At 47.2% G+C, this 19,565-nt stretch overlaps 1 protein-coding gene across 4 annotated transcripts in view; it reads left to right on the top strand.

The window, feature by feature from the left end:
* The first annotated feature begins 307 nt into the window (after positions 1–307).
* Positions 308–19,565, top strand: part of ERI3 (ERI1 exoribonuclease family member 3) — a 191,406-nt gene continuing 172,148 nt past the window's right edge. For 2 of the 4 annotated variants that reach the window (XM_020987552.2, XM_020987550.2), the window contains exon 1: positions 308–405. The gene's annotated coding sequence lies outside the window, so the exon portion shown is untranslated. The other 2 variants (XM_078156599.1, XM_020987551.2) reach the window with 2 other exon arrangements.

Here is a 19,565-nt window from a genome sequence, read left to right as displayed (position 1 = left end):
CTGCAGCCTGAAATGCCTGGCCCCTTGCTCCCCAGTGGAGGGGAGCAAGCAGATGAACTCAGCCAGCCCCGCCTTCTCCCCGCCAACGCCCCCCCCCACCGGTTTCGTAAGAAGCAGCCTGGACCTAGGGGGCCCGGGGCCCCACGTGCCCCTCGCTGGACATGCGCAGTGGGCCCGACCAACGCTCGGAGACTGGCCGGCCGGGACTACAGCCCCCATGATATCTAGCGGCGGCAGCGGCCTGGCGGGGCGCCGCGACGCGCATGCGGGCGGAGGTGCGAGGGCCGGGGCGGAGGAGGCCCCGCCCCCTAGACGTCCATTGGCCCACGGCACCGGCAGCGGACTCGGCGGTTGGCCGGCCAGGCCGCCCGTCGGCGGCGCCGCGCGGGGTCAGAGGGCACGGAGGTGAGTCGGTGTGTTGTGGGGACTCGTGGTGCGGGCTGTCGCCGCCGCGGCCGCCGAGGGGGGCGACGGGCAGCGGGCGGAGCCGGCCCCGCCTTGGCCTCCCCCGGACCCGGGCCTGGCCCACAGCCCTGCGCCTGCCCATCCGCTGCGGCCCGGGGGAGGCCAGCGCGGGGCCTGCGGGCGCCCGGGGGGCGGGGGCGCGCGGGGTGGTGGCGGGAGCGCGGACGTGGCGGCGGGAGCGCGCGCTGGAGTGGTAGGGGGGAGAGGCGGGGTGCGGGCAGGGGTTGCTATGGCAACGGGTACCCCGCTGCGGGCGGGGCCCCAAGCAGGGTTGCCATGGCGACGGCCCTCTCTCTCTCTCTCTCTCTCTCTCTCTCTCTCTCTCTCTCTCTCTCTCTCTCTCTCTCTCCTGCGGGGCGGGGCTGAGGGAGGGTCTGGATGGATGGGGGCTCCCTTCTCCAAGGGTCATAGGTATAGAGGGAAGTCTGGATAAGGGGGTTCCTCTTCTTGGATGGGAGGGTTAGGTATTAAGGAGGCGCTCCTCCCTCCTAGGGGAATAGTTATTGGGGAGGGGAGGGGAGGTAGGCCTGCATAGGAGTACCCTTCACCCAGGGGCATTGGTATCACAGAAGGGGAACCCCCAGGGGTGGTCTGAATGAGAAGACGCTGTCATTCTGGGGGAGGGTTAGGTATTAGGGCACCTTCCCTTGAGGGGATAAGTGTCTTAGATGGGGCCAATGGATGGGGTACCCCAACATTTCTCCCTCTGTGCTGTGGTGCTGCTGGGAGTAGCTGGGGGGTACCCCAGGATGAATGAGTGGCCTGTGAGCCACAGGAGGCAGGTTCGTCCCTGCTGTCACCCTTATCATCATCTTCCTCTTCTTTTGGTGGGGAGAAAAGGAGAGTGGTTTTTGGGGGTGGGGCATAGTGGCTTTATGACTGTTTCTCTTGGGTAGTGAGAGGGCTGGGGGACAATTTGATCCTGGCTGGGAGGGCTCTTTAACACAGGGTCTCTTTAACCCCTGGCCCCAGGGGAGAGATTCCAGAGCAGGGCAGGCTCTGTGTCCTCTAGGTGTGTCTGGTGATGGTGGGCACAGGGCCTGGAGGAGGTAGCCCTCTGACTGAGGGCTAGCTTCTTCTCAGATGTCCATAGTACATACAGTTGTGTGCGGCACAGGGGCTCTGGCTGGACTCTGCTCTGCCTCAGCTGACTTGCAAGCCCTGTGGTGTTGCCATAATAGCTACTGAGTGAGACTGAAGGACTTGAAGATTTTGGCTTGGTTTGGTGTTTGGACTCCTGTATTTAGGACTGGATAGAATCGATGTCTTTTTGAAAACCACTGGCCCTGACAGTTTGAACTGTTACCTCTGCTAATGGTCTATGGTCACATCCTTAACATCAGCTCTTGCCAGCGAGATTTACTGGGGCTCCCTTCTGAATGGCAGCGCCACATGAATTCGATTGGCCAAATACTAGACTGTATTTCAGCTCTGGTCGGTGGGGATTGGCTCACTGATTTTGTTTGTGGAATTTCTAACAGGACTTGGCTTCATCAAATACGGCTTTATTCTGACTTTATCATATATAGCGTACCTTGTTTTAGTGGGTTGGTGCTTTGATCTTAAGTCTATAACACCTGAGTCCCCTATCACTTAAAAGTCCATTTATAAACAGTGATTTGGAGTGTGACTTCAGTAATGTGAGTGTCCGGGAACTTGGTTAGAAACCCGCCACTTGGCTGCTGTTCGGGGAAGTGGAAGTGATTGATAAGGCTTCCTTTATGGATTGGGGGTGGTTCATTGGAGCTTGGAGCACTTGACTCTACTGAAGTGCTCCAAATTAAAAGCTCATTAACAATTCCTACCCAAAGATCCTGTAAATAATCAGTTGGCTAGGTCAGAGGGTTGAGCAGTCACCACAGCTCCCCATATCTTACTAGCTTGAAACTTCTAAATAAAGGTGATTAAAAACATTGAAAAGTGGTGGTTTTTTTTGTACTGGGCTCATTTGGTGAATAGCCTCCTTGGAGGTGTGTGAAAGGGGGCAAGGGTGTTGGGGAAAGAAGGGAAGATGCCCTAGTAGAAAGGCCAGTGCTTCCTGATGCTGCCTGGCTCAAGAATACTGCCCTGGGAGGCCACCCAGTCTGCCAGAGCATAGCTTTCTGATAGAAGAAAAGTTAAAAAAAGAGAAAATCCCCAGGGCTTGGGTGTCAAGAACCTAGAATCACAAATATATCTTGTTTTTGTTGCCTTGAGTTTCTGAGAGTGAGGGAGTGGTCTGAGACTGATTTCTTCATTAGGTGTTAACTTAAACTTTGTTTACTAGCTCTTTCTTTCTTGTAGCCTGCCTGTTGTGTGGGTGAGGGGCGCAGTCAGTGAAGTTGAGAGTGTGGACTCACACTTTGAAAATTAAGAATCCTCCCATCCCCCCCTGCTCCAGCAGCCTGGCCTCTAGTTCTCAGTTATACAATCCTGTCTTAATCTGAGGGCTAATATCTTCTTTCTGTTCTATGTGTTCCTGGTTCCCTTCACTGCCAACTAGCCTGTGGGTAAAGGTAAAGATCTTTTAACATTTTGCCAAGGTAAACTTCCCTAGGAAGGACAGCCTGCTGCCCAAGTCCAGGGTACCTTCCTAAAGCATCTGCTCTGAGCCAAGTACCATGCCAGGGACTGGGGATAGAAAGACAAAAATGAAACTCTTCTTGTCCTCAAGGAGATTATATTCCATAGTGGGAGACAACATGGATACTTGTGAGCACACAGAATAAATGTTGGCTAATTTTGGTCAGGGGAGGAAGGAAGACCTGATGGAGGAGGTGGCATTGGAAATGAGCTTTGAAGAAAACTTTGGGGGTTCTGAGAAATGGAGGTGGAGGCATGAGGAACAGCAAGAGGGTTAGTTGGTCCTACAGAGGTTCCCAGAGTGGATGATACTGCCCCCCAGGGAGCAGTGGATTGATCTGGGGGGCAATAATAGCCATAGGTATAAGGGGGGGCATTGAATAAAAATAAGAGGGCTGTAGAAGCGTAAGGAAAAAAGTGAAGATAAGAAAATTTTGAAAACCATTTGTACATGTTTCATCTGTTGTCTTAAAGTTGTAGTGATTACATTATTTTCCAAATAAACACAAAATGCAAGTTATAACCCATCAGTGGTTAAGTCTGCCAGCAGGGCTTAACAAGTAGGTGTTGGCAGGTGAGTGTGTCGAGCATTGTCGAGAAGTCCACCATGCATCGGCAGATATATGTGTGTGTGTAATGACTTGTTTACAATATGGTACATCATCAAAATTTCAATGTAGGAAGACCCCCCCACAAATTTGCAATAAATTATTAAATTTAAGATGTCACTTTTAAAAAAAATATTTTTTGAGATGACACAAATTTCAAAAAAAATTAAACAGAACCATTAGAAGAGTTAAAGATTTTCAGGGGGTGCTGAATAATTTTTTTTTAAAGGGGGCGCTAGGCCAAATAAGTTTGGGAGCCTCTGGTCTAGAATGTAGTGTGAGAAGAAGGCTAAGGTGTAATGAGGCTAAAAGGGAGTTTGGGTCCAGCTTGTGTAGGGCTTCTAATATCAGAGTTGATATTTGACCCTAGAGGCAGTAGGGAGCCACTGGAGTTTCTTTTGTGTGGGGAGAGTGACACCTTCAAACTTGTGCAGTAGGAAAATACCTTTGGCAGCTGTGTAGAAGTCCCCACAGGAGTGGGGTTTGAGGCTGGAGCCTGGTTAGTCCAGGTCTGAGGTGCTGAGGGCCTGCACCAGGGAAGTGGCTGTTTGAGTAGAGAGAAGGGATGTTTTGGAGAAAGAGATGACACTCTTTATGACTGTATGGGGAGTGAGCATGAATGAGGAGTACAGGCTGGCACTGGGCTTAGGAGCCTAGTGACTGGGAGTGCTTAATGGACGTTGGGAAGTTGAGAGGAGGGGAGGTTTGGAAGGAAAGGCTGACATGTTCTCTTTTGGCCGTGTCGTGCTTGAGGTTATGTTCTATGTAGTGCTTAAAGTTTGGATGAACTACTGTGATCGCTGAGGTCCTAATTCTGAAATTCTGTGATTTTTTTTTTTTTTACAAATGAAAGGAGTCCAAATGAGGAAGAGCTCTCATCTGGAGGATGGATGCATGTGTTCATTAGGAGAGTTTTCACAGAGGAGGCAGTGTCTAAGCTGGGTCTTGAATGATAGGAGGGATTTTAGCCCGAGGAAGTGGAGGCGAGAAATTAGAAACAATATGATGAGCAAAGGCTTGGAGGTGGGAAAGTGCACAGTGTCTTGATAGAATGATAATTAGATAATTAGTGAAACATTGAGCTTATGAAGAAGGCAGATTGTGGGAGAGAAGTTGAAATATGTTCTCACTAAGCCTAGAGGCTTGAGACGCCAGGGAAAGGATTAGCAGATGTGTTGGCTGAATAGCTGGAGGTGATCTTCAGGATGCTGGGATGAGGGGAGGAGGAATGAGCCACTAGAAAGGAGAAAAATATTGCCCTGATTTTTAAAAAGAAGGAGATGAGCTCTATAATCTCACAATCTGGTGATCCAGGCATGTCTCTCTGGCCAAGTCCTGAGCAGTTTATGAGCATGTAACAAAGGGAAGGCTGATCACCAGGAGCCAGCACCGGCTGTCTTGGAAAATGCCATCTCACATCTAATCCTGTCTTTTTGTGTCAGAGTTACTGGACTGGTTAGGTAGGGCAATAATGCAGTAGACATTGAGGCACCTGGATTTTAGCCAAACGTTGGACAAAGCCTCTGAGCTCACCTGGGTGGAGGTGCAGATGTGGATTGGATTAGGCGGATGCCCAGCTGGTTGATTAGTGGGTTGATGTCAGTCTGGAGGGCTTGGTCTGCTCTGCTCTGATCAGCATTTTTATTTATTTATTTTTATTAAAAAGGATTAGATAGAAGCAAGACTTTCCATATACATAGTAGAACAGAATAAAAAGGATTTTACATGCAACTTTGAATCTCTGTTTTGTATAGCTGGCTTTTCAAAAGTATATAATAAATTCAACATAACCTTCTGAGGTATTTTTGTTTTGGGATTCCTTCTGGGCTTCCTCTTCTGTGCATTTTGAAAAGATGCTTCAATGATCTCTTTCTTTCTCTCTCTCTCTTTCTCTTCCTTTCTCTCTCCCTCTTTCTTTTTTCTTTTCTTCCTTCCTTTCTTTTCCTATCCCTAAACCTCCTCTTGCTCCCCTCTCCCCACTTTCTTCTTGGGAAAAAAAAGGAAAACTCTTATGATATATATACAAAGTGCAGCAAAACAAATTCCCTCATTGGCCATGACTAAAAATGCATCCCCACTGAGCCCACCACTTCTCTGTTAGGTAGGTAGCATGTTTGACTAGCTCTTCTCTGGAATGATGATTGGTAATTGCATTAATCAGTTCTTACGTGTTGAAAGTTATTTTGCTTTATAAGGTTGTTGCTATACAATTTATTCCTGGTTCTTCTCATTTCTATCTTCCTCAGTTCATACAAGTCTTACCATGTGTGTCTGAAACCATCTCCTTCATTGTTTTAAGATGCAGTAATACTTTATTACAGTCACATACCATGATTTGTTCAGCCATCCCCCAATTGATGGGCACTTCCCTAGTTTCCAGCTTCTTTCCACCATAAAAGAGTTGCTATAAATCTTTTTCTTGTGTGTATACGTGGGCCCTTTTCCTCTTTATTTTCCTTGGGGTATGGGCCTAGTAGTGGTATTGCTGCATCAAAAGGTGGGCAGAGGTTAGTGACTTTGGGGGCGTGGTTCTACATTGCTTTCTATAATGGCTGGATCACAGCTCAACCACCCGTGCCTCAATGTGCCTTTTCCCCATCAGTCCCTTCACATTTGTCTTTTTGGTTATTTGTCATCTTTGTCAGTCTGATGAGTGGGAGGTAGAATTCCTCAGAATTATTTTAATTTGCATGTCTCTAATAGTGATTTGGAACACTTTGATATGGTTTGATAGCTTGGAATTCTTCCTTTGAAAACTGCAGGTTCATATGCTTTGATCATTTATCTTTTGGGTAATGGCTCTAGTTCTTATACACTTGAATCAGTACATAATTGTATAAATGGGCTGTGAAACCTATATCGGAAAAATTTTGTTCATTTTTTTCTCCAGTCACCTTTTAATTTTAGCTACATTGATTTGATTTATTCAAGACCTTTTTAATTTTATGTAATCAAAATTGTCCATTTGCCTTCCCAATCACAGATCCTCTGTCTCTTGTTTGTTCATGAACTCTTTCCCCATCCACAGTTATGAAAGGTATTTTCTTCCTTGCTCCCCAACTTTGTGGTGTGACTTTTAGTATCTGATTTGGAGCATGTCATTGCATACAGTGTGAGATGTTAGTTGATACCTAATTTCTTCTAGAATTGCCCAGCATTTTTATTAATGGACACGGACCCAAAAGGGGCACTTGTCAAATCTGTGGATGACATGAAGTGAAGCTGGGGAGGATCCCTTCTAGGGTGGGCATGTGATGAGGTTATTCTAGCTGGTTGAGGTCTCTTTAGATTCTGATTCTAACAAGAAGAGATTTAATGCAGGGAAGGGTAAAAAATCAACTGCTCTAGGACAGGTTTGGGGGAGCCACAGTGAGAAGAGCCCTGGACCTGGAGTTAGGAAGACCTGAGTTCAAATCCTCCCGCAGATACTAGGTCGCCTAGACCTTGGGCAAGAACATCGGTCTGCCTTGGTAATGGTGATCTTCCTCCTGAGGTTTGTTAGGATCAGTTGAGGTAATATCTGTTAAGGCACAGCATGGTGCCAGACACATAGTAGGTAAATACTATATAAATGCCTCCTTCCCCTAGATGTGCCTCATTTGGACCTCCAGGGCTCTGATGTCCTCACAGCTCCACCCTTGTATGATCCTAGGCTTTGTCAAGAGAAATATGAACATGACAGTCCCTTTGTCCTCTGCACCATGCACATTCCAGGCTCTCTGCTAGGCACCAGGGACACAAAACAAGTCTTCAAGGCACTGTTATTCTGCTGGGGGAGACAGTATGTTTGTAGACAGACAGACCAAGGAGATGGAAGGTAACCTTAAAGAAAGAGGTGCTAGCAGCTGAGGGGGTTGGGATGGACTTGGCAGAGCCTCTTGAGGAAGGTGAGATTGAGCTGAGTACTGGAGGTAGAGGTGAGAAGGTGGAGCATTCCAGGCGTAACGGAAGTGGTGAGCTGGGAAATGAACAGCAAGCAGGCTGGGGTTGCTGGGGTTGCTGGACCAGCGCATGGGAAAGGGAGCCCTGTGCGATGGGGACAAGATTGGGGAGTCCTGAAATGCCAAACAGAGGGATTTGTTTGTGTTTGATCTGGAGGTCATGGGGAGCCACTGGGTGTAAGGGAGTCACCGGAGTGACTCCTACGCCTCTGTTGCACCTAATGCTAGGCACGGCACTGTGGGTACAAGGACATGAAAATGGGCCTTACTTCAAAGCAGTTGGCATTCTCTTGGTGTTTATGAGGCTGGGAGGTCAGATGCCAAGCAGGCCTTGGCCCCAGCATGGTTCTGAGGAAGAGGGGGTGAGTCAGTCAACATTTCAGAGCCTCCTGTGTGCCAGGTGCTGTGAGCAGCCCTGGGGACACAAAGAGAGACAAAGGACAGTCCTGCTCCTAAGGAGCTCTCAGTGTAGTGGGGGAAACCACATGCAAGCCAGTCTGTCCCAAATACTGACATGCTATAGACAGGAGAAATTGGAGGTGATCAGCAGAGGGAAGGCACAGACATGAAGCCGAAGGCTCCTGTAGAAGGAAGCCAGTGGTTGCTGGAGCTGATGATGGGAGGAAGGGCAGCCAGGGAATATCCCTGGTGTTGGGGGGTGGAGTTTCTCATGCCAGCCCCAGCAAGGAAGCCAGCATCACCAGATCATGGCAGAGGGAGGGTGCCAGGTGGAGGAAGATTGGAAAGGCGAGGGCCAGGTTAGGAAGGATGTTGATTGGCAGACATTTCTTTGGCTTTTGATTGCGCCTTTGGTTTAGGTGATTGGTGATCATGTGGTTGGTGTTTGGGCTCAGTTTGGAGATAGGTGGCTTTGTCTTGACCATGGCCTCGTTGTCTGTTTGGAGAAGCACTCTAGTCTCTGTGGGAAGAGCATGGAGGAAGGGTGGAGAACATCAGTTGGAGGTGGGGCCCTGAGGAGGAGAAAGGGTGGCTGCAGTGCCCTGAGCCTCTCCTGGGGGGAACCCCTGCGTGGCATATTGGAGTGAGGCTATCTGATCTTCTCCCTGGAGTGTCCAGGTTGGCGTCTCTAGCCAGACATGAAGTGCTGCTGGGTAAGGGAAGGATGCTGGTTAGGAGATAGAGCAGGGCATAGTAGCGGGCCTGTCGTTGGCAGCAACAAGTTGCCACACCTGAGTCCCTATCGTATGGCCTCCTGGTTCTGTCTTTGTGGTCCTGCAGCAGAAACAAGGCTGACGGTCAGCAGCCATCTGGCAGGAGGCTGGAGCTCATTAGCCAGGGCATGACTCTTCTTCGGAACAGGGAAAATCCATGGCCAGGAGCTGCTCTGCCAGGCATCTCAAAGCTTTTTGCCAGGCTCTCCTTTGGCCCCACTAGTGTCAACAAAAGGAGTTCAGCTTCCAGTCTGTTGAGTAGCTTCCTGATCAAAATTCCCCAAAATGTGACTGTCCCTGCCCTCTGTGGTGGCTGTGATTTAATATGATTGGCAGCTGTAGCCGTTCACCTTTGCTAAGGGTCTTCCAGCACCACTTTGGAGGTGGGTCAGCAGGTCAGCAATCTTATCCATGTTACCCATGTGAGAAGACTGAGGCTGGGGAAGCTGAAGTGAGTTGTCCAGGGTCCTGCTGGGAGCTAGAGGTAGAAACGCAAGATGTGATTGTGTCCATTTGCATCTGTAGTTTTTCTTCTTTGGTGGGAAGGCAAGGGAGTCATCAGCTTGGACCTTCAGTCAGTGGGGTACTTGGGCTGTCAGGATGAGCCTGGCCTCATCTGGGCCCTACTTGGTGCCATCCAGTTGTGACTGAGTCCCTGTTTGTAGAATCCCCCTGCCAATTTGGCTATTTTTTTTAATCCTGATCTCCTTGGGGTGGTCCTAGGGAGTCCCAGGGGTGGCACGAATTGTTCTGGAGGGTGCTTAGCTTTGTGCATTTACCCCCTGGTTCCAGGTATAATCCAGAAGCACATAATTTATGGGAGTGTCAGAGCTAGCTGCCGACAGGCACCTCAGTGCCTTGAGAGGCCATTAGTATGCCTGTTCAGATCCTCAGTGTCCTTGCAATTGATTCTCCTTTGCATGTGTCTGATTTGGGAAGTTGTAGATCTGTGAGTAGTGATTGGATGTGACAGTCCAAACATGGGTCCCTAAATTAATCCTTTTAATAGTATTCCAGGCCCAAGGTAATGCTCTCATCTCCCTTGGGGAGGGAGGAAGAGAGAGTGGAGGCCAGCCTAACCTGTTGCTTCAGGGCACCCCCAGCCCGGCAGTTGTAGGACCTGGGGAGTGTGGCCAGTAGAATGTAGGTTTGGAGTTGGGCAGGACCGCAGAGCCAAGGCAGCCTTCTCAGGTGACAGCAGGAGGAAGGAGGAGAGCCCACCTTGTCTGAGGGTGCCCAGGTGAGGATTTTAACTGAACACCTTTGGATTCTTTGTGCCTATTGGCTGCTGCCTCCTTGTCTACCCTCTGAAATATGGAAAGACTTTTTTCCTTTAGAATGATATTTGGCAAGGGATTTGGAGATGCTGGCTCTAAAGTTGTATAAATGTAGAGCATTCCTTCCTGTTGGGGAGGTGGGTGGGTGGATGTCCAGGGCTAGTCTTTCAAACAGATCTCATTCTTCTATCTGCCTTGGCTGCTTTTAGCCAGAGTCGTACTTTGTTTCCAAAGGGAACTGAATCGTAGATGTGGGGAGGTAATTCTTTTTCTTGGTGAAAATTCAGTTCAGCAAGCCTGTGGGCCAGGCACTGGAATAGACCTCAGGGATGCGAGAGCCACACCAGAAGGGTCCCCAGAAGACAAGTCAAGTAGAGAAATATGCTCCCCAGTCATTCAGGTCACACACTGAGGCTTGTAGTCAGGAGCGAGCGGGAGTTGTAGGTGCTAAGGGGTGTGATTCTATAGCAGGCCTGCAGAAAGGATTTCCTCTACATTTCTTCTACATTTTTGTGGGCCACTTGAAATCCTTTGGCGTGCCATAGGTTGTGCAGGCCTGCTCTATATCCAGGGGAGGGGAATAGCAGATTCCCAAGGCCCTGCTCCATTTCTGCATTGACCTTGGCCTCCTCAGTGTGGTCTGGGAGCCACAGGCCAGCGAGGTCACTTATTGGCCATATGACCTTGGACAAGTCATTACATTTCACTCAGCCTCAGTTCCCTTCGTTGACCTATGGGGCTAATAATGCTCACGCCACATTTCCTCACAGAGGAAAGCATCATAGAAATGTGAGTTATTGTTGGTTTCCTGGTCCTATTTGTCCTTCAGCCCTAATTGTCCCTGACGGTGAGGGAGATCCAGGCCTGGGTGCTTTATCTGCAGGTGGATGAGCTAGCAGAATGGTGGTCACTAACCAGGGGAGGATGAGGCAGTGCAGTGCTTCCCAGATAATCAGGGAGTGTGGCCGAGGGATGGACAGTGGTCCCCTTCCACTCCTTATCTTGCTTGCGTGATGCGTGCTCAGCGTAGCCTTGTGTCCTTTACTGCTCCCCCTCCCCTCCGCCCACTAGGGCAGGGAGTTTGAGAGCCAGCCGGATGTGCCAGTCTGCACAGATGAGCCTCCATCCCCAAGTCTGCGTGACTGGGGCTGGGGAATGGTAGCGATCTGTCCGTTCTGCACTTATTCTGTCATCCAGGATGCTCACAAAGATTAAGCTGCTGGTGGATCCGTGTGTGGCTGAAATAAAGTGGGCAAAAACAACTGTTCCTTCCCAGCTGTGACCCCAGATGGAGGCTGCCCCAGCTTTGGGGAGTTGCAGACTGGTTAGAAAACGTTGGTGATGGACACCAAAGGCGAGACTCGGGAGACTTATGGGGCATAGCCAGTCTTCACTCAGGGCCAGCGCTCAGTGCCTGCATCTTCAGGTTCCCTGGTACTTGTGCGTGGCTAGTCTTCAGTGGCAGAGAGGTCAGGGTAGTTGGGAAGAATCCAAATCCTCCCCCTTCTGTGGGTGATGGCCGGCCTTGGATGGGGCTGGCAGCTGAGGTGAGGACAGGGGAAGGAGCTGGAGTGGTCTGGGCTCTGCATGGCCCCATTTATATGGTAAAATATCACCCTAAACCCTGAGGCCAGCCTAAGAGGTTTTTTTTTTCTTTTTCCTGGTGAAGCAGTCGGGGTTAAGTGACTTGCCCAGGGTCACACAGCAATAAGTGTCTGAGGCTGGATTTGAACTCAGGTCCTCCTGACTCCAAGGCCAGAGCTCTATCCACTGCACTACCTAGCTGCCCATTAGCCTAAGAGTTTTAGGAGAAGGCTTGGATCATGTAGACTGACGGTACTCTAGCCTCCAGTGTCTAAAGTGTTGTCTTGGAAGAGCTTCTGGAGACACATCTGTCTTTGTGCTCTCTCCCTGAGCACTCTCCTTCCCCTTCCCTGCCTCCGTCATCCAGTGGGGCAGCAGAGCTTCCAGGATCTGCCAGGTCCCCTGATCCAACTCCCTTTTCTTATTCTTTATTCCAAGGGTTCCTTGAAGATGGGGAGGTGGCTGGAGGCAGAGAGACTTCTGGGTAGAGAGAAGGGGTCTTGTGGATTTGAGGCGTCAGGGTTCGGCTCCTGGTTCCCTGTGTTCCAGGTGAGCGCTTCTAGAGAGGAGGCTGCAGATTCTCTGGGCTGGTGCCTTGACTGTGGTTCCTGGCAAAATTAAAAAAATATGGTATTAAGGAGATTGTGGGCATTTAGGGAGGGAAGTGGAGGTGACTAAAAGTTAGCAAGGACACACCAGGAGCAGATTCTGGACGTTTTCCCTCATTTCCTTTTCTGATAAGCTAGATCAGGGAAAAGTAGAGGATGCTTGGTTGTCAGGAAAAGGCCAGAGTCTCTGTTGCCATCCTTGTGGACTGGATGAAGAGATGTGGGGCTGCATGATGGTACAGCTCATTGGGGGGCTGTGGAGCTGCTTGAATGATTGGACCTGAAGAGATCCTTTCATGGTGTGTTCTCTGTTCTCTCACTATCTTAGTTACCCTCCTTTGGACACATTCCAATTCATGAATGTCATTCCATAGATTTTCTACCTCAGGGTAATGTAATAGGGGTAAATGTAAAGTCTTATAACTAGGGTTCAAAAAGCCAACTGCAAAAGTACGAGATGAATCCATCAGTCAGCAAGCATTTTTTTAAAATAATTTTTTTATGTCTTTTATTTTATTGTGGTTAGGCAGTGGGTTTAAGTGACTTGCCCAGGGTCACACAGCTAGTAAGTGTTATGTGTCTGAGGCCGGATTTGAACTCAAGTCCTCCTGACTCCAGGGCCAGTGCGCTATCTACTATGCCACTTGGCTGCCCCTGTGTCTTTTATTTTTACACCATCTACATTTCTCATGTCTTGAGTTTCATTCCATAGAACAGATAGTTTAAAAAGAGAAAAAAACAGTTCAGCAAAACTAATAAATCCATCCAAATCTTCTGTTCCCGGCCCCTGAAAGAAGAGAAGGAGGTAACTTCCCTTGCCTGTTCTTTGGTCCTGACTTGGTCATTTCAGTTTCACCACATGCAGTTTTAATTGTTTTATTGTTCTTTGGATTAACATTGTTGCAGTGTGTTGATTGTTTTTCTGGTCCTTCCTATTTCACATTGTAGCATTTCAAAAAAGTCTTCCCATGCTTCCCCATAATCTTCACAGTCACCCTTCCTTATAGTCCAGTAATATGTTCTTACATTCATGGAGCAGAACTTTTTTTTTTTAAGAGTGAAAGCTCATATGTTCTTCTGAAAAATTTTAAAAATATTTTATTTTTTCCAATTATATATAAGAAAGTTTTCAACATTTACTTTTATAAGATTTTGAGTACCAAACTTTTTTCTCCCTCTCTCCTTTCCCCTCTCCTAGACAGCAAGCAATCTGATATAGGCTATACATGTACCATCATATCAAACATTTTCACATTAGTCACGTTGTGAAAGAAGAATCAGAACAAAAGGGGAAAACCATGAGAAAGAAAAAAACAAAAAAAGAGAAAATAATCTGCTTCCACCTGCATTCAGACTCCACAGTTCTTTCTCTGCATGTGGAGAGCATTTTCCATCATGAGTCTTTTAGAGTTGTCTTAGATCATTGTATTGCTGAGAAGAGCCAAGTCTATCAAAGCTGGTCATTGCACATTGTTGCTGTTACTATGTACAGTGTTCTCCTGGTTCTGCTCATTTCATTCAGTATCACTTCATGTAAGTCTTTTCAGGTTTTTCTGAAATCTGCCTGCTCATCATTTCTTATAGCACAATAGTATTCCATTACATTCATACACCACAGCTTGTTCAGCCATTCCCCAATAGATGAGCATCCCCTCAGTTTCCAGTTCTTGGTTACCACAAAAAGAGCTGCTATAAATATTTTTGTACATGTGGGTCCTTTTCCTATTTTTGTTATCTCTTTGGTATATAGCCCTAGGAGTGCTGTTGCTGGGTCAAAGGATATGCACAGTTTTATAGCCTTTGGACATAGTTCCAAATTGTTCTCCAGAATGGTTGGATCAGTTCACCACTCCACCAATAATGCATTAGCATTCCAATTTTCCCACATCTTCTCCAACATTTGTCATTTTCTTGTTTTGTCATGTTGGCCAATCTGATAGGTGTGAGGTGGTACCTCAGAGTTGTTTTGATTTGCATTTCTCTAATCAATAGTGATTTAGAGCATTTTTAATGCGGCTATAGATAGCTTTAATTTCTTCATCTGAAAACTGCCTGTTCATATCCTTTGACCATTTATCAATTGGGGAATGCCTTGTATTCTTATAAATTTGACTCAGTTCTCTATATATTTTAGAAAGGAGGCCTTTATCAAAGATACTGGTTGTAAAAATTTTCTCAGCTTTCTGCTTTCCTTCTAATCTTGGTTGCATTGGCTTTGTTTGTGCAAAACCTTTTCAATTTCAATACTTGTCTGAATGGTCTCCCTCCCCTCTCCCCACCACATCCAGAGGTCCTCCTCCTCATGCCTTGATGGAAAAGCAGGTGGTTCCTCTTCTGGATCTTGCTTCACTCTCTCTGGGAGAGCTTCTGAAACATAACTTGGCCACTACAAAAAAGAGCTGCTGTAAATATTTTTGTACATGTGGCTCCTTTTCCATTTTTTTTAAGCGATCTCTTTGGTATACAGACATAGTAGTGGTTTTGCTGGATCAAAGGTATGCGCAGTTTTATAGCCCTTTGCGCAGAGTTCCAAATTGCTCTCCAGAATGGTTGGATCAGTTCACAACTCTACCACAATGTACTAGTGTTCCAGTTTTCCCACATCTTCTCCAACGTTTATCATTTTGCTTTTTTTGTCATGTTAGCCAATCTGATAGGTGTGAGGTGGTACCTCAGAGTTGTTTTGATTTGCATTTTTCTAATCAGTAGTGATTTAGAGCATTTTTTCATATGACTGTAGATAGCTTTAACTTCTTCATCTGAAAACTGCCTGTTCATATCCTTTGACCATTTATCAATTGGGGATGGAGTAGAACTTTTTAGCCATTCACCAGTTGATGGGCATCTATTTCATTTCTAGTTCTTTGCTACCACAAAAAGTACAGCTATGAATATTTTGGTGTCTGTGGTGTCTTACTTTTTGTCATTGACCTCCTTGGAGTAAATGCCTAGGAACAGGATCTCTGGGTCAAAGGGCATGAGCATTTTAGTTGCTTTCTTTGCATATTTTCATGTTGCTTTTCAGAATGGTTGAACCAATTTACAGCTCCACCAACAGTGCATTAGTGTGCCTGTCTTTCCACACCCTCTCCAACACTGGCTGTTCCCATCTTTGGTCCTCTTTTCTAGTTTGATGAGTGTGAGGTGAAACGTCAAGGTTGTTTTATATTTCTTTTGATATCCGTGACTTAGACTTTCCTATGGTTGTTAATAGTTTGCAGCACTCCATCTGAGAATGCTTTGTTGATTTTACTGGCAGATGGCCAGAGATTCCACTGTTAGGGACCTTTTCTTCTCACGTGGCCACTAACCTGCTTTAGGCTCTTATCACTTCTCTCCTCTCCATCTCCCTCAGTCTCTCCTTTTCTCTGTCTCTCCCTATCCTTCTCCCTCTTCTCTCTCCCTTTCTCCCCTCCCCTTCCCTTCTCTTCCCCTCTTCTCCTCTCTTTCCACCCACACTCTCTCCCCATTTTCTCCTCTCTCTCCTCCTTCTTTCCTCACTCTCTGTCTCTCTCTCTCCTTTCTCTCTCTTCTCCTTCATCTCTGTGTCTTCTCTCTCTGTCTCGCTGTCTCTATCTCTGTCATTCTCTCTCACCTATCCCCTACCCCCGCACCATGCACATACACACATTTCTTTTAGCTGCCTCTATATCTTGGCTACAGTCATTATATTCATGGAATCATTGTTTAGAATGAGGGCAGGGCGAGTTCCCCTTCTGTACTTTGGTAAGAGCAGTCATCATGGAAGATCGCGTTTGATTCTGGGCTGTTTTTGGAAGGATCACTGGACAAGATGCAGACAAGAGTGATGGGGCTGGAGATGGGCCTTGAGCCCAGGCTTAAGGAATTGGAGATGTTTACTAGAGGAGAGAAGCTGCTGCAGCTGGCTTCAGGTCCCTGGAGGGCTGTCTTATTTGAGGAAGGATTAGCCTTGGTCTGCTTGGCCCTAGAGGACTGAACAACGAGGAGCGATGAGGGGAGGCTGCTGAGAAGCCAACTGAGGATTTGGATATTATAGGCAAAGCTTCCGAGCAGACTTTCTTCTGAGGGCTTGAGGAGGAGGGTGGATGTCCATGTGGCAGTGACAGTTTGGATTCTGATGCCTCTGGTGTCTTTTCCAGCTCCGTGGTGGTCTGGTCCAACAGAGCTGGAGGCCCTGAAGGATTCTGGTGCCCTGGGCAAACAGGGAGGGAGGGTGGGAGGCCACCCCGACTTCAGTGTTGTGGGTGTGAGGTCAGTCCCTGCTGAGTGAGTGTATTGTACACGTTTGTACGTATGTACATATTGTACATGTTTAGCCGGCCTGGCTTTTCTAGGGGTACCAAAGGGGAAATATGTGATATTATTTTTCTAGTACTGGGTGGAGGGCTTGGGGAGTTACTTCCAGGACTTAAAATTGTTTGACACATAAAGAAAATCACTGAGTTGCTATGGGGGATCATGGGAGTGAAGAGAGATTTGAGGCTGGGAGGCAGGCCCACCAGCAAGCTATTGCAATAGGTCACGAAGGCCTAACCCAGGATGGTGACAATATCAGAGAAGTTAAAGGGGTCAGAGAGATGACCCCCAGGTGACAAACCTGGGTAACTGGGAGGATGTTGGTGCCCTGGTCTGTAGCCAGAAAGTTGGGTAAAGAGGAAGATTTGAGGAGTATAGAGAATGAGTTCGGTTTTAGACATTAATGAGAGGCCCTTGGAGTTTGGGTTTTAATAAACATTCTAGTGAGGGGCAAATCACTATGAATGATTGCCATGATTTTATTTCATCTGGAAAATGGGCAGGACTCCGACTTAGGGCCCATTCTGCTTTTGCAGCTCTGTCATTGACTGAATGTGTAACCTTGGGTAAATCACCCCCTCCCCCTCCTAGGTATTTCCTGAAGTCCTATTCAGGTCTGACATTAAGGGATTTTTTATAGCAGTGGCCCTAATGGGGTCAAGAAAGGCATGTCAGGTTGATGGTCACAATTCATAGTGTCCTGTGGTCTATGAGGTGCTTTCCCTGGCTATTCTTATTGCTCCTGGCATCTTCTCAGGTGTGGTGGGAAGGAGTCTGCAGGCAGGCCTGGGCCATGAACCTTGGCTTCTAGGCTACTGTCTTAGAGCTAAGGCTGGGGCTTGCTTGAGTTTCCCTGGAATGGACGTATCTCTGGCCATGCTGAGTTCCTGAGTCCATGGTGAGAGTATGTTTGAATCAAGTGAGGTGCAAATGAATAGTTCCCAAGCAGTTTGGAGGTATATGTCTTTGGGGGAAGGGAGTTGTTTCATAATTCTGTTGGCCTTCCTTTGTGTCCCACTCCATATCCTTCTGTTCCTTAGTCTGCACCCTTCCCCCTACTACTTCCCTTTTCTTCTCTCGCCTCCTCCTTCCTTCCCTTATCCCTTCCTTCCTTCTCTCTCTTTTTTAATCTTGTATTATATTTTTTATTTATTTTATTAAACATTTCCCAATTATAATTTTTTTTAATTTATTTTTAGTTTTCAACAATCACTTCCATAAGCTTTTGAGTTTTAAATTTTTCTCCCCCTCCCTCTCCCAGTTGGTGTGCAATCTGATGTAGGCTGTACATATACATTCCTATTAAACATTTTCACATTAGTGATGTAAGGAAGAATTAGAACCAACAGGAGGAACCACCAGAAAGAGCAAACAAAACAAAACAGAAGAAAAAAACAGCAAATAGTATGTTTCCATCTGCATTCAAACTCCATAGTTCTTTCTCTGGATGTGGACAGCATTTTCCATCATCAGGCCTTTGGAGATGTCTTAGATCCTTGCATTGCTGAGAAGGGCTAAGTCTGTCAAAGTCAGTCATCGTACAACGTGGCTGTTACTATGTACAATGTTCTCCTGGTCCTGCTCACTTCACTCAGCATCAGACCATGCTGAGTCTTTCCAGGTTTTTCTGAAGTGTGCTTGCTCATCATTTCTTATAGTACAATAATATTCCATTACATTAATGTACCACAACTTGTTCAGCCATTCCCCAGTTGATGGGCAGCCCCTCAATTTTCAGTTCTTTGCCACCACAGAAAGAGCTGCTATAAATATTTTTCTGCACATGGATCCTTTTCCCATTTTTATGATCTCTTTGGGATACAGCCCTGGAAAGTGCTGTTGCTGGGCCAAAGGGTATGTACATTTTTATAGCCTTTTGGTCATAGTTCCAAATTGCTCTCCAAAATGGTTGGATCATTTCACAACTCCACCAGCAGTGCATTAGTGTTCCAGTTTTCCCACATCTTCTCCAACATTTATCATTTTCCTGTTTTGTCATGTTGGCCAATCTGATAGGTGTGACGTGGTATGTCTGAGTTGTTTTGATTTGCATTTCTCTAATCAATAACGATTTAGAGCATTTTTTTATATATGGCTTTAATTTCTTCATCTGAAAACTGCCTGTTCATGTACTTTGACCATTTATCAATTGGGGAGTGACTTGTATATGACTTAGTTCTCTGTATATTTTATTTGTTTTTTGTTTTTTTAGTGAGTCAATTGGGGTTAAGTGACTTGCCCAGAATCACACAGCTTATGAGTGTTATGTGTCTGAGACCGGATTTGAACTCAGGTGCTGACTTCAGGGCTGGTGCTCTATCCACTGTGCCACCTAACTGCCCCCCTTTATATATTTTAGAAATGAGGCCCTTATCAGAGATACTGGTTGTAAAAATTCTTTCCCAGTTTTCTGCTTTCCTCCTAATCTTGGTTGTATTGGCTTTGTTTGTGCAAAACCTTTTGATTTGATATCATCAAAATGATCCATTTTGCGTTTCGTAATGTTTTCTGTCTCCTGTTTGGTCATAAATTCTTCTGTTCTCCATAAATCTGATAGGTGAACTATTCCTTGCTCTTCCAGTTTGCTTATAGTATCAGCCTTTATATCTAAATCATTTCCTTCCTTCCCTCGCCTCCCCCTTCCTTCCCTCGCCTCCCCCTTCCTTCCCTCGCCTCCCCCTTCCTTCCCTCGCCCCCCCCTTCCTTCCCTCCCTTGCCTCCCCCTTCCTTCCTTTGCCTCCCCCTTCCTTCCCTCGCCTCCCCCTTCCTTCCCTCCTCTCCCCCTTCCTTCCCTCGCCTCCCCCTTCCTTCCCTCGCCCCTTCCGTCCTTCCCTCGCCCCTTCCTTCCTTCCCTCCCTCGCCTCCCCCTTCCTTCCCTCGCCTCCTTTTTCCTTCCCTCGCCTCCTTTTTCCTTCCCTCGCCTCCCCCTTCCTTCCCTTGCCTCCCCCTTCCTTCCCTCGCCTCCCCCTTCCTTCCCTCGTCTCCCCCTTCCTTCCCTTGCCTCCTTTTTCCTTCTCTCGCCTCCCCCTTCCTTCCCTCGCCTCCTCCGTCCTTCCCTTTCCTCCTCCCC

This window comes from Phascolarctos cinereus, unplaced genomic scaffold, assembly GCF_003287225.1.
Source record: "Phascolarctos cinereus isolate Bilbo 61053 unplaced genomic scaffold, phaCin_HiC Scaffold_5;HRSCAF=322, whole genome shotgun sequence".
NCBI lineage: Eukaryota > Metazoa > Chordata > Mammalia > Diprotodontia > Phascolarctidae > Phascolarctos > Phascolarctos cinereus.
The sequence above is the reverse complement of the archived record's forward strand: the minus strand, read 5'-3'. Positions and strand labels throughout refer to the sequence as shown.